This window comes from Acanthaster planci, linkage group LG11, assembly GCF_054643075.1.
Source record: "Acanthaster planci isolate LZ-2023a linkage group LG11, COTS_SCS, whole genome shotgun sequence".
In the NCBI taxonomy this organism is placed as follows: domain Eukaryota; kingdom Metazoa; phylum Echinodermata; class Asteroidea; order Valvatida; family Acanthasteridae; genus Acanthaster; species Acanthaster planci.
This window is the reverse complement of record NC_141787.1, coordinates 2651590-2665319: the sequence shown is the minus strand read 5'-3', so window position 1 is coordinate 2665319 and position 13730 is coordinate 2651590.

Sequence of the window (13730 nt, the reverse complement as noted above, 5' to 3'; positions counted from 1 at the left end):
CGGGGTTTTTACAATAAGACAGGCCATAATCAGGAGGCATTATAGAAATACTTCTATAAATCTCGAATTTAGGACTGATATCCTGATATTTCAGGCCAAAAAGCCCGAAATCGCAGACCTATTTTGGATAAAGGTGGGAGGTCACTTTCAGAAATGAGCGCTTAGTTTTATTGCTATTTTGGGGTATCTTCATTCAAAGGCGAATAAAAAAAAATCTTTGTGGCTAACCCCCATGAAAATGAAACGAAAGGTGATCTTCTGGCCATAATCTTGAATTTCCAGTGAAAAAACGGAGGCTAACCTCTTCACGAGAGTCAACAGGCGGCGCTATTTTGGTCCGATTTTGCATTGTTTTCTATGGGCACGTATTTGTGTAGTGCAACCCTAAACGAATCCACTGGTTCGGAAACGCTCAGCGCACAACGGCACGGTGGTTCTTATTGATCTCTCCATGCTGTGTACACACAGCATCGGGACAGGGGCGAGGCTGTGGCGTATGTTGGTGACAGTTGGCCTAAGTTACCTGCATGGCGCAAGCTGAGTCTACTACAGAACAAAATATGAACATTTTAGGGGTAACCCGAATAGTGAGTTAATTGGTCAGTCTGAAGCCCCCGGCCGACAAAAACGGAACTGCACTTTTTATATCGGCTCGACGGCACGCGGTGTACCAGTCACGGCCTCCGTGTAGCAGGCGAGGAACAGACCTTAGCCAGTAATCGCGCACGCGTAGTGTGTGTACACTGCTCGGATTCCTGTACTGTATGTGCGTGCACTTTACGACTAGACTCGAGAACGGATTAATTACATCTACAAAAGTAGCGTTGTCTCTCACTTATTTTCCTCGATTTTGCAGTCCATGGTTCGTTTTGAAATTCCTAAACCCCCAGATGGATAGATAAGGCCTCGAAGAACTTGTAAACGTGAAAAACTAGCTTCTTCAACTAGGTAAACCAAGAACAAATTAGAACCAAATTTGTGGTCGTTTTGTACACAACTTTTATACCCTGGACATCAGTCGTAATGAAATGAAGACAACGTCCAACCTGGGCTAGGCATGCGATATGCTTGGCATGGAACAAAACATCCGGATGGCAACAGACAAAATATTGATTCATAGTATGTAAGGTATTAAATAAAGCAAAAAGTAAGTTGCCACTCGAAACTCTCAACGAACCTGCAAGCTATGATTTCTGACCCACGGTCTAATAAAAGGGTTAACAGAAAGCATAAATTGACAGATCAAATAATCAACATGCAAGACCACAAGCTATACCACAATATCGGCCCATGCTCTGTAGTTTTAATCACATTAGAAAATCACTTTTATTAGACTACATCGATCGTTACAACGTACCTCTGCCCCCACCTCGAGGTCGTCGACACGTGAAAAGAGAACTCGAACGTGCGATCCAAGCGAGCCAATATCAATTAAAAACCTACAACGCAAATCATATCATCAACTTTTAGGAATATCACGAAACATTGATTAGAATTTACTGCTACTGGTCAACAAGGTCACGTTTTACGTAAAGATCTCATAATAGCAATCCAAAATTACACCCGACCAGAAACACTTGCAGCGGCAGACATTCAAGGCATCCGACGATTTCAACGATATTATAGAAATTGGGCATTAATTCCACGTTTCTTTGAAAACGATCTAATACACTTTTTTGACTTTTACAAAAAATACACAAAAACAAACGCTTTGTCTGATTTTCGAGAGATAGGAGCCTACAAGCTACAAACGATGAAAAGTTCAGTTTAAAATGGAAAGACCAGATCCACAAGAAAACGAAGTGGGTATTTTTACGTTTAGTAGTACAAACATCACGGTGTTTCACGGACAAGACGTCAAGAACGCGTTAGAAGAACAAAACCAACAATTCTCTCGGAAAGTAGACGAACATACACAAAGGGGGTCTGTGTGGGTATTTGATAAAGTCTTTGCGTTTTATACAACGTGGCACTTTACGATCTGTTGGAAGGGAGTTACATACCACTCCCCAAAAAGTTGGTGAACAAACACGCAATCATCAAGATTAAAAACAAAGATCAACGATGTGTAATATGGACAATACGAGCGGCTAAAGGACTTTATAGAGACAATGTCAGACAAAAAGCAGAGACAAACTCAAATTATAAATTAACAAAGAGAGAACATCAACATACAAAACAACAACAGATGGTTTAAACTTCACGAACATGGACATTCCTACCCCAGTGTCGCAAATCGCATCGAAGCGCCATACGAGTTGGTAATAAACGTGTATGGTTACACCAGAAAAGGCGGTGTGTTTCCTCTTTACAAAAGCAAGAGCGAAGAACCTTACTGTATTTTAGCAACGGTAAAACCACTCATTATTGTTGGATCAAAAATATTTCTAAACTTATTTCGGGTGATATAGATAATCACAAAGGTAAAATATATTTTTGCTTTACTTGTATGACACACTTTAGAACCCCACAAAAAATACACAAACACAAAGAAGACTGTCAAGGAGTAGACGTCGCTCCTTCCAAAATTCGTATTACCGGAAAAGGTAAAAACATTCTCAAATTTAAAATCTACAAAAATAATCAAGATGCCCCCTTTGTAATTTATGCCAATTTTGAATCCGTTTTAGAACCTGTGCCGCCGCAAGAAGCCAACACGAACGCCAAAACAATCAAAACTCAACACCACAAACCGTCTGGTTACTCTTACGCAGTCGTACGCTGCGATGGTGTATACACAAGTCACAAAGCCTACCGAGGCCAAGACGCTGTTACTGACTTTATAGAGTCTCTCACGTGAGAACAAGATCAGAAATTGGCAAACGACCAAACGTTTGCCAATCCAAAACTGCTTTTATGGACATCAGAACTACAAAAACAAGATGATGCGTGTAACACTTGCTGGATCTGCGAGAAAAGGATCTATCTCACTAAAGACAATCAATGTCAATGTAAATTTACCCAGGACACCAAAACCAAAGACAAAAAAGATAGAATTTAGTTCAAAAACGAGAGAGGTTTTACCGACTTTGTCTGTATGAGCTGCGAAAAACCCATCAACAAGTTTAGAAAGGTCAGAGATCACTGTCACATCACCGCTAAATATCGTGGCCGAGCTCATGCTAACTGCATCTCAAAGTCGTTACAAACAAGACTCCCATTCCAGTCGTATTTCACAACTTGGAAAATTACAAGGCCCATCTGATTATTCTTCTACTTTAATTATCGGTGGAAAATAAATGTCATTGCTAAAAACTCTTAAAAGTATATTTCATTTTCTCTCGATGAACTTCGATTTCTCGATTCGTGTCATTTAACGGCCGCTTCACTCGATCGGTTGGTTAAAAATTGTCCCAGAGACGATTTTAAATTGCTTTGTGAAAGATGTGCAAACCATTACTATTGGAAAAGGGTATCTATCCATACTAATATGTCAATGATTTCAACAAATTTGAAGAAACGAGTTTACCCGTCAGAGACAAATTTTACAGTTCACTCAAAAAGGAGACCGTATCTGAGGGAGAATATAACCGAGCCTAAAAAAGTATGGCAAGCTTTCAGATGTCAAACCTGGGAGACTATCACAATCTCTACGTAGAAACGGACACGTTGTTACTCGCAGGTGTCTTTGAAAACTTTCGCAAAGTCTGTAAGATACGCGACGGTCTCGACCCCGTCAATTATACGTCTTCTGGTCTCTCTTGGAATGCTTTATTGAAACACTCCGCCATTGAACTCGAGCTTGTAACGGTCATCAATAAACACCTCTTTTTTGAACGGGCCAAACGAGGTGGTATATCTAGCCTGGGGGCAAACGATATGCCAAAGCCAACAACTCGGGTATCGAAGAATACGATCCAAATCAACTGACTTCATACATACTTTACTTAGACGGAAACAATCTCTACGGATGGTTCATATCTCAACCGCTTCCGTACGGTCACCTTTGCTGGGAAAAAAACCTGGGCAAGTTTACATCTGAATACATTCAAACGCTTTCAGCTCGCTCTAAAACCAGTTTCACACTCGAAGTGACCCTCGATTACCCTCAACACCTGCACGATCTGCACAACGATTTTCCCCAAGCACCTGAAAATATTCAGATATCTAACGAATGTTTGTCAAAGATCGCCTCTGTAGACAAACTCAGTATGTCATTCATTATGGCATGCTGCAAAAATTCTCGAATTGGGGTTGGAGTTTAAAACAGTTCACCACACGTTGTCTTTTTACAAGCACCTTGGATGAAAAGTTACATTGACAAAAACACCGAGTTGAGAAAATGAGCCACCTCTGACTTTGAGTAGGATTTTTTTCAAACTGATGAACAACTCAGTTTTGGGCAAAACGATGGAAAACGTGAGAAAACGAATCGATCGATACCTACTGCGAGACGATCAAGATGCGAAACGTTTTAAGCGTTTGGTTTCTCAACCTCACTACAAATCCACCAACCCCATCTCCGAGTGTGATCTCTCGTTTGTCGGAATGTATGGAATTAAAACCGTGTTGGACAAGCCCCTATATTGTGGTGCGGCTGTGTTCGATCTGTCAAAAACGTTATGTATGGCTTTTATTACAACACGCTATAATCAGATTTTCGAATTTTATTTTCTAATTATCCAACAGATTCCTCACTATACGACCCCAAAACAAACAAGTAATCGAAAAGATGAAAGACGAATTTGGGGCAAACTTGTTTCGGAAGTTGTGTGTTTAATCCCTAAAATGTATTCAATCTCACTAGAGGATGGCTCAAAACTAAAAAAAGCCAAAGGAGTGACAAAAGTCGTTACTAAAAAGCAACTGCGACACGAGGCTTACAAAGAAACGTTATTTGATCACAAACACGTCTTTACAAAACAACATCCCATTAGATCACCAAAAAAAAACATGGTTTTTACGTTCAAAACAAATTGAGCCTGTCACCTCGAGACACAAAACGATACGTCCTTGACAACGACATCGACACTTTGGCCTCCGGTCATTACCGAGCCGGCGGTAACTCAGTGTCTTCGGGTAACACTTGAAGCTCTTCTGACTCGTGCGTTTTCGATTTGATACATATCTATACTCCAGATCGGATCGGATCGCTTGCTCTCCTGACGGTGCTGCCTTTTTGTTCACCCTGGTAATATAGGTATCGAACTAAAGCGTTTGGTTAAATTTCTGGGGCTTTGTTTGCTTCACTTTTCTCGGGTGCAGCCGGTAATTGTTTTACACGATCTAACTTGATGGCTACCAAAGGAACCAGTTCATTTTCTCGCTCGTCTCGTATCAATGGGTTACGTATCAACCGATTTTTTTCTCTGTTTAGAGATTCTATAACGTGGGGCAGACGCTCGATACATTCTAAGTTTCGTTCACCCGGATTTCATTACTCGTGCGTACTGGTATCCAAACAAACCCTCGGCCAACGTTCGGTTAAACCGTTCAACGATCCCTAGCGATCGATGAACCCCCGGTACACCCACCTGCACCTTCACATCCTTTTTTACAAACTTTTTAAACTCGCCTTTAAATTCCGATCCAGAGTCTACATTAACCGTTTTTGGCTAAGTCAGAGGAGACCTACCGTAAATTGTGTTTTATGGCATCGGTCACTTGTTCGGCTGTTTTGCTTGTCAAAGGTTCGGCTTCTTTGTATCTTGAAGCCACGTCAACGGTGTAGGTTTTCAACGGCTGTGTGCCCTTTCCAAGAACCTTGAGGACTGTAATGAACTTTTTAAAACTTTTGCTCGCTTTGATTCAATTCCATCGTTCTTTTCAAAAAAAGAAAGAAAAAACATTTAGACTAAGTTTTTTACCAGTACCTATTACCAATAACGTTTCACCAGTACCTATACACAAGATAACCCAACAACGCGGTTCCACCCAATACAAACACGAGTTCTCTTTCTTTCCGATCATCACTCGGATCGTCAAAACCAGCCAATGGCTGGTTCTGGCGGAAGACTCATATGGTTGACGCCCGTGAATATACACCATCAACGTTTCGTTTACATTTTTAAACTTTTGTTCTGATGATCTCATTTTTTGAATGCGCCCATTTAAGAGCGTGGCCACGAGAGGACCATGCAGAATGTGATAAGGTGGGGTTTAACGGATTGGGCTGAAATTTGGTGTGTATGGGGGTCTCAGGTAGCCTTGAGATTGTGCAAAATTTTAGGTCAACCGACCTCATCTTTAGGACAAAGGGCCCAATTATGTACCTTTAAGTAAAATATGTGTGATTTTGGGGCTACAAAACGTTTAACGCTTACTGTTTAACAATAGAAAGCAGCAGAACATTGACATTTGCAGGGCTTAGAGATTCTGTCCTGCCATAAATGGGATGTCCAAATTGAGGGGAAAATGTATTTTAAGAGGCAGAGGAAAGCCTTCACTTAGGGGTACCCCTAAATTTGCTTCAAAGTTAGGCCTGTCTTTGAGTAGCTATGGGGTCATTAGTGCAGGTCTTTTAGCAATGAATCTTCGATGAAACAAAGTCCTTATTATGGTCTTTTGTACGCATCAATAAAATATTTGTCATGAGTTTTCAGTATGGACTTACATGAGCCTCGGTTTAGCCTCATATAGTGTATTTGAGCCTTCTATCAGTTAAAACCGGTACCGATTGTGATTCCCACTTTCCACTGCAGTCTCAATGCATTGCAAAGAAAGAAAATCTCTGTTAACCTAAAATAAACCATTTTTTCTGCCCTTAACTATCCAAGTCTCCTATTAACAGAAATTGAGCTTTTATAGCCTGTTAATATACACTGCAGCTACCACAAGGATCGTGATTCATCTCGTATAAACCACTTGCTGCCAGCTTTTCAGTCTTTCTGATTAGTTTGGTCCCAAACAAAGGTAGCCTACACGTACCAGTGCAAGCTTTACGGCATAAAGTTGTTAGGCCATTATTGTGGTGGTCAACACATTGTTAAGGCCCTTACTGCAAAGCATGGTCTGTTTAAGATTAAGGCAGTTGGAAACAAAAAGTACACAAATACTTTATTTCAATTGAGACAATAATGCAAAGGTGACAATATTCATTTATTTATAATATATTAATTTATTGTGCATTAAAATTTAATGCTATACAGAAGATATTGAAAGCATGTGAGGTTGCTGTTGCATGTAAAAAATAATAAGAAATGTTTAAAAGAGAAACGAAAAAAGGCTAAATGTCAGGCAGTGGTTATAATCTGCAACAGTGCAAACAAATGCAGGAATTACATTTCTTTGTAAGTGACATACGGATCATTTGAAATTTTTTTAGAAAAATAAAAGAAGTAGATGCTGTACCTCTTCCATCAACACCCTAAGAAACTAAAAGCTAAAAACTAAAAACAAAAAGCCCTATTATTTTAAACCACAAGAATGGAAAACCTCACAACTTCGATGAGTTCATTAAGATTAAAGCTTTTCCACCACGAAACGACCAGGCCTTATTTGGGAAGCAGGTTGGGAATGATTATTTTGGGAATGACTCATCATTATGCATAAATCAATGCAATCAATGAATGGCATCAAGCCATATTGCCTCATAGCCATACTGCTTCTGTACAGTAAATTGAGAAGCTGTCTCTCAACCAATTCCTCAGCATTATCCTTTACATCAAAGCCCAGTCCTTGGATAGCAGTGTCCCTGATTTGTGTAAGAGAGCAAGGCCTGAAAATAACTGTCCATCAACAGGTGGCTATCCATCCTTGATAAGGAAGGTGATCAGGAACTGGAGCTCTAAATTCTTTGTTTGTGGTGTTGGAGCCTAAGAAGAATCCAGGGCTCCTAAATCCTTTGTAACATTTTTTGTCAGTTGATGAAGACTGAGAATGTAAGCAGGAAAATGAGAAAATAGATAAATCCTGTGACAAAATGCAACACACACAAGGCTGTGACATAACCAGAGGGGGGCAGTGGACCACCCCCACTCAGAACCCTGAGGGCAGACTGGCAATTAGGCATTGGTATGGAGAACATTGCAGGGCGGGCTGCCTTTGTTAAATAAAATAATATTATTGTCCACTGGGCTAGATAAATTTACTGTTAAAAAATTATCTTGGAAAATTTTTCCTCCATTCCCCTGAAATATCAAAAGTTTGCCTCCGACATCTCATTATAATTACTGAGCAGTGCTTGCCTGTGCTAGTTTAATTGAGACCCAGTCTGTAACTGCAAAACCCTCCCCCGTACCCGAAGTGAGATTTCGAAAATGATAAAACGGATTGCCCCGTCTACAGCCCCCCTATCTTGGTAAACAAATAAGAGGTTTGCATACAATCATATCATCTATCTATGATAACATGCAAGATGTCACTATTTAGTTCACTGTAGTCACCAGTACTTTAGGAATGGGAGGCACTTGCCATTAACCGTGAAAACCAATCAGACTTGATAATAGGTGGCGACATTAGGGACCTGGCGACTACAAGGTCATAGTATCTTACTCTGCAGGCTTGATCAGGAAAGCCTGGAATGGTCCTGTGGATTTGTTGAATTGTACCAGCAGGGTTGGGTGCGTATATTTTTTTCAAATCTTGTCCATTTTCCATCATAAACAATATCCAGCAAATTAGAGTCTACAATTTTCAATATACCAATTACTGGCCGCATTAAGGATTGAAGGGAGAATTGCCCAAAACTTTCATTATTATAGAATCCCAAAATGCTTCGTGCATAATTTTCCAGTTTTACGTTATGTTTCAAAATATTGCACTTTTACGTAACTGTTGAAACAATGAAGAGAATTTACTTTGACATCTCACTTTCTTTTTGTTTATTGTTTCAGTTATCCCATTGAAATAGAATCTCACTTTCCTACTAAATGCACCATCTACTAATGACGTAACTATTGTGATGCATTTTTAAGGCTATTGAAAATTGAAATCATAAGTCCATTAACTAAATATTTGCTGCAAGAACATAACCAGTTATACATCAAGTTAATCTGTGGTAAAGAGTTATGTTTACGAGCATATGCCAGTATATAAGACGGAAACATAACACTGCATGGTGGTCTTCCTCATCCAGGATCGTTCTTCTGGGGTGTTCGTACAAGTTCATTTCCCCGTCAACAACAACAGGCAGAGACATATGACGCTCTTCCATCAGGATTGTACAAAGCTCGAACACGGATTCATCGCAAGTGTATCGACCTTTATAGACGCACTCACTGCTGCAAACATCAATTTCATCTTGAGGCATCTCTACCAGGAAGTTATTTGCTCCATGGTGGAGCTATGGCATAGTATGCATTAGCAGGGGGCGTCCAAATGGATCATGGCGATTTCTTGAGGGGTTGGTGCGATGGGCATTCCACTCCTTTAAAACAGTGTCCAGTTCTCCCTAAAGTTTGTAAAATTTAAATAAAATGTCTTTTAATAATCTAATATTGATTACCTTCATACACCAGCCTGAATACTGTGCACAAATCACACTTTCCAAGACTAGTTCATGTGGAACTCACCTGGATTATACAGAAAGCAAAGCTTCAGCAGGGATTTGTCTAGAAGATTTCCACGGAAATAGCCTTCATCTTCCAGTTGGCAGAAGAGGTCTATCCAAAACTGAGTGAAGTGTTTTCTAAACATGCCCCACCAACACTCAATCCTTTGATTATTTTGACATGGTTCTCTGCATGAAACTCTTGTCTTTAGCAAATGAATCATCATGATCCCTTCTAAGAAACTGATGCATCTGTTGGATGTAAATGTTTTCAGTTCCAAGATGATTCTTGAGCATCCCATGGTAGAGCGTACCGTGTTCACGTAATATCCTGCAATGACAGCAGGGTAACTGCTCGTTGTATATGCTTCGAGCCACAAAACACGCCTCTAGAAACCATTAATACATCCATTAATGCAGATTCCGTCATATAGGAGTTGAAAAGTGTCCTTTACAAGAAAAAAAAGAAACTTCAAATAAGGAACAGTTGAAGAGAGAAAGCAGGTACACAAAGACGTTAAAGCAGCTGTAAGACGTGTGAAACACATGTATGGAAACAAGGTTGAGTCCAAACTTGCTGTCCCAAATTTCCGGTCTCCGTGGCAAGGTATTAAATCGAAGGTGGGACTCAATGTATCACCTGATCTACACAACTGTGTTACGATCCTAGTTGATCCGAATCCTTTTGTGTCTCCCTGAAAAGGTACGTGTGGAATTTAGGTACATTCCAAAAACCTATAAAAGACTCCGTAGTCATTGATTTCGCTCTCAGTCAGTGCCTACATGCTTTTAGCATGTGCGTTTCGAAATAGCCGGCGTTGGGTCAGCACCTCCTTGTCTACACCTCGATTACTGCCGCACCGTAGCCAAGGCTGACACCGCTGAGGGACCGTGGACCCTGGAGTGTCGTGGCTCCGTGTAGAAGCCGAATCTCGGGGATCGACACTGACCTGCCTGTCTGAACTGGGCTGTTCTGGCGCGGAGTGCGGAGTGCGGAGGTGCTTGGCCCGACGACCGCGCTCTTTTAGCCATGGCACTGACTGGGCGGGGCCTAATTTTCTTCTGTTCTTGTGTTGGCTCCTTAAGGTAATCATACTCGGCCGAATATAATTTGCCTCTTCGCATATTAATATATTTTTGCCGGCTTGCTAATTTTCAGTGTAATTAATTCTGCTTGGCTGTGCTAATGTAAATAATTTCCTTTTATGCTTTTTGACTGTTCAAATTCACGATGTTCTCGCATGAGAAGTTTAAGTTGCAGCAAACCACTAGATTTACTTTGTTTTAATTTACTGCTTTGCTGATTTAAGTTAATAATTAAATGTTATTCCAAATTAGTTCCTTTATTGTCCTTTGCTCGTATGTTTTAGTGTCCTGATTCCCGTCTTTTGATTTTTCTTCTGCCGTGCATTCTCCGCACGTAACAACTGTTCGTGGATTAAACTTCAGGGTGTTACTGATGATATTTCGCCCAGTGACATGAACATTTTGGGGGCTTGCTTTGAGATTTACGACTTCTCCTTGGGCATTGCCGACATAAAATCGTCTTTGTCTCTGTGCAGTGATATTGTCGTTGACCTGGAGACTGTAGCCAGACATTTGAAAGCAAGCAAGGTCAATAAAAGCCCTGGGCCCGAGGGTATTTGTGAAAGAACCCTTCAGTTTTGTGCCGATCAGCTTAGTGGTGTCTTTAGTTTCATCTTTCAGATGTCCGTAGACACTGCTATTGTTCCCATTATTTGGAAAACATCCACAATCATCCCTATACAGCAGAAAAATAAGCCAAAGGAACTTCATGATTTTAGACTGGTTGCACTGACTTCATTGGTAATGAAACTCTAGAGAAATTGTTAAGTCTCTCATGTTGTCTGTCACTGTTAAGCACAAGTTAGATCCACTGCAGTTTGCCTGTAGGGCCGAGGCGATAATGATGCAAAGCTTTTTATGCTGAACACATTGTATAGCTATCTCGAGAAACCACAAGCCCATGCAAGGATTTTATTTGTGGATATCTCTTCAGCTTCCAAAACAATGTAATGCAACTATACATATTAGCTGAGAAACTCATGGCAGATTTTCATCACGGTGACCAACTGAATGCATGGATCATTGATTTTCTTTCTAATTGCGTCTTAGGTGTTGGGTTTAATGGTCACGTATCTAGTGTCACAGTGGCTAACACTGGCTCCCCACAAGGTTTAGTTTTATCGCCACTACTGTACATTTTACATTCTGAAAACTGCTTGAGTACTCTCAAAACCTTCCGCCCACGGCCGGGGCTAGACACGGAGCAAATATACCTGCGACGCCAGCTGCTGCCTCCAGAGCCGGGAATTCGGCGCCGTTTTCGGCGGCGCGCCTCAGGCTCCAGATACAATAAGACAGTCAACGATGACATCCTCACGGGCCTTGCCGACGCCCTCGCAAATGCAAACAGGAGGCGACGGGGCCACGGTACAACAAGCAGGACTGCAACCACCTTTGCCCTCGGCTGACACAGCTGTTCCTTCAGCAAACTCGAGTGGACCCACAGCAATTACTGCTTACTCCACTATGCCTACTATAGCGAAGTCATGCCAGTCAACGCCATGCAGGCCGCACTCTACCCAACAGGCATAGGATTGACAACAGCACCCAAGTCTACCTGCACAGCCGGGCAGACTTTCCAAGCGGAGAGTTCTGATGTCTCACAGGCGGCTTCCTCTGGGCCATCTATCAAGCATCCACAGAGCCAGCAAAGGCGGCACGTTGGGACCCCAAATCCCACCATGCTCACCTGGTGAGTACAGTGGGCACACTCCATCCCTAGCCAGGCCTACTACCTAAGAGTCTACTCCAACTTTTTCACAACTTGACCCTTACCTTCCTCAGCCAGACCCTCCATACAAGCCTCACTTACCCTCTAGGGTTGCAGCCCCCTTAACATCTGTTTGCGACCCCTAGGGGGTACATTGGCATCTGGAATAAAGGAAAAAATTGTCAAGGGCGAAATCACAAAGCTAGATTTACTTCTTGACCGCCATGTTCCACCCTCCCCCAACCCAAACCTTGCACTGAGTATGGATAAAATGGGGCAAATGTCTTTGAAAGAAATTAAAAAGGCATCAAATCTCATCCACACTCGCATGGACGGATGCCTTCCTGGTGTTCACATCCGTATTCTTGGGCGCACATCCTCACAGTTCACAGGAGCTTTTAAGGTACATGCACACAGTGAGAATGGCAGCTGCACGGTTCGGGGCCGGGGATGGTTGGAATATGACCGTCAGTTTAGATTGTGCCAACAATCTCATCCTAGTAGATCTTGGTCGGTCATCGATGGTGAGCTGTGGGCGTTGTATATAGCAGCTCTGGGTTTGTCATATATGGACTGCCATGCCTGGAGTCAGGGGTCTCCATGGTAGCACAGTGACGCCTGGACGCTCTCGCACCTCTCGAACCAGCAACAGCCCTTTGGCTCCACAGGGTTCTGCTTTGCCTTCAACAGAGCTGGGTGCCTCAGAGCCCAATGCAAATACACCCGCAAGTGTTCCTCATGCCAAGCAACCGGGCATGGCGCAACCTCCTGCAAATCAGCCCCGAACAAGCAGCATGGCGATGGGCGCTAAGCCAGGCCACGCTGGCCCTTCAGCCCCAAATGGAAACGTTGCATGCTCTGCAGGGGCCCAATGTTTGTGTTGTCTTGCACATTCATCCGTTAACGTAGCGGTGCTGCTCCCACTACTAGACATTTATCCGGACACTGAGGCAGCTATTACAAGTTGTGCATTGAATTTACATTCGGTTTTAGGCTAGGGGTCACTGGGTCGCACATAGCACGGGATGCCCCAAACCTCTTATCTGTCCACCAAAACCCAACACTCGCCCTAGAAAAATTAATAAGGAAGTCAAGCTGGGTCTCATGGCTGACCCGTTTGTGGCCTACCCAATTGAGAATCTCTGCATTTCCCCCACCTGGCGCCTTTCGGATAATCCATCGCCTCTCATACCCCGAACACGAATTAGTCAATGACGGCATTGACGACAACCTGTGCACGTTCATTACACTAACTTTGATGAGGCAACCAATTTGGTGGTGGGGGCTAGGAAAAATGCCCTGCTGGCAAGGCAGACATAAAATCGGCTTTTCGGCTTTTACCGATACATCCGGATGATGTTTAGCTATTAGGTTTGAAGGTGTCGAACAACATTTTTCTGGACAAAACCGTACCCATGGGGCGTCTTGCGCCCCGGTCCACTTCGAAACCTCTGCATTTTTTTAGAATAATCCGTAGTCGGGTTGGGCCGGGACACACCTGCC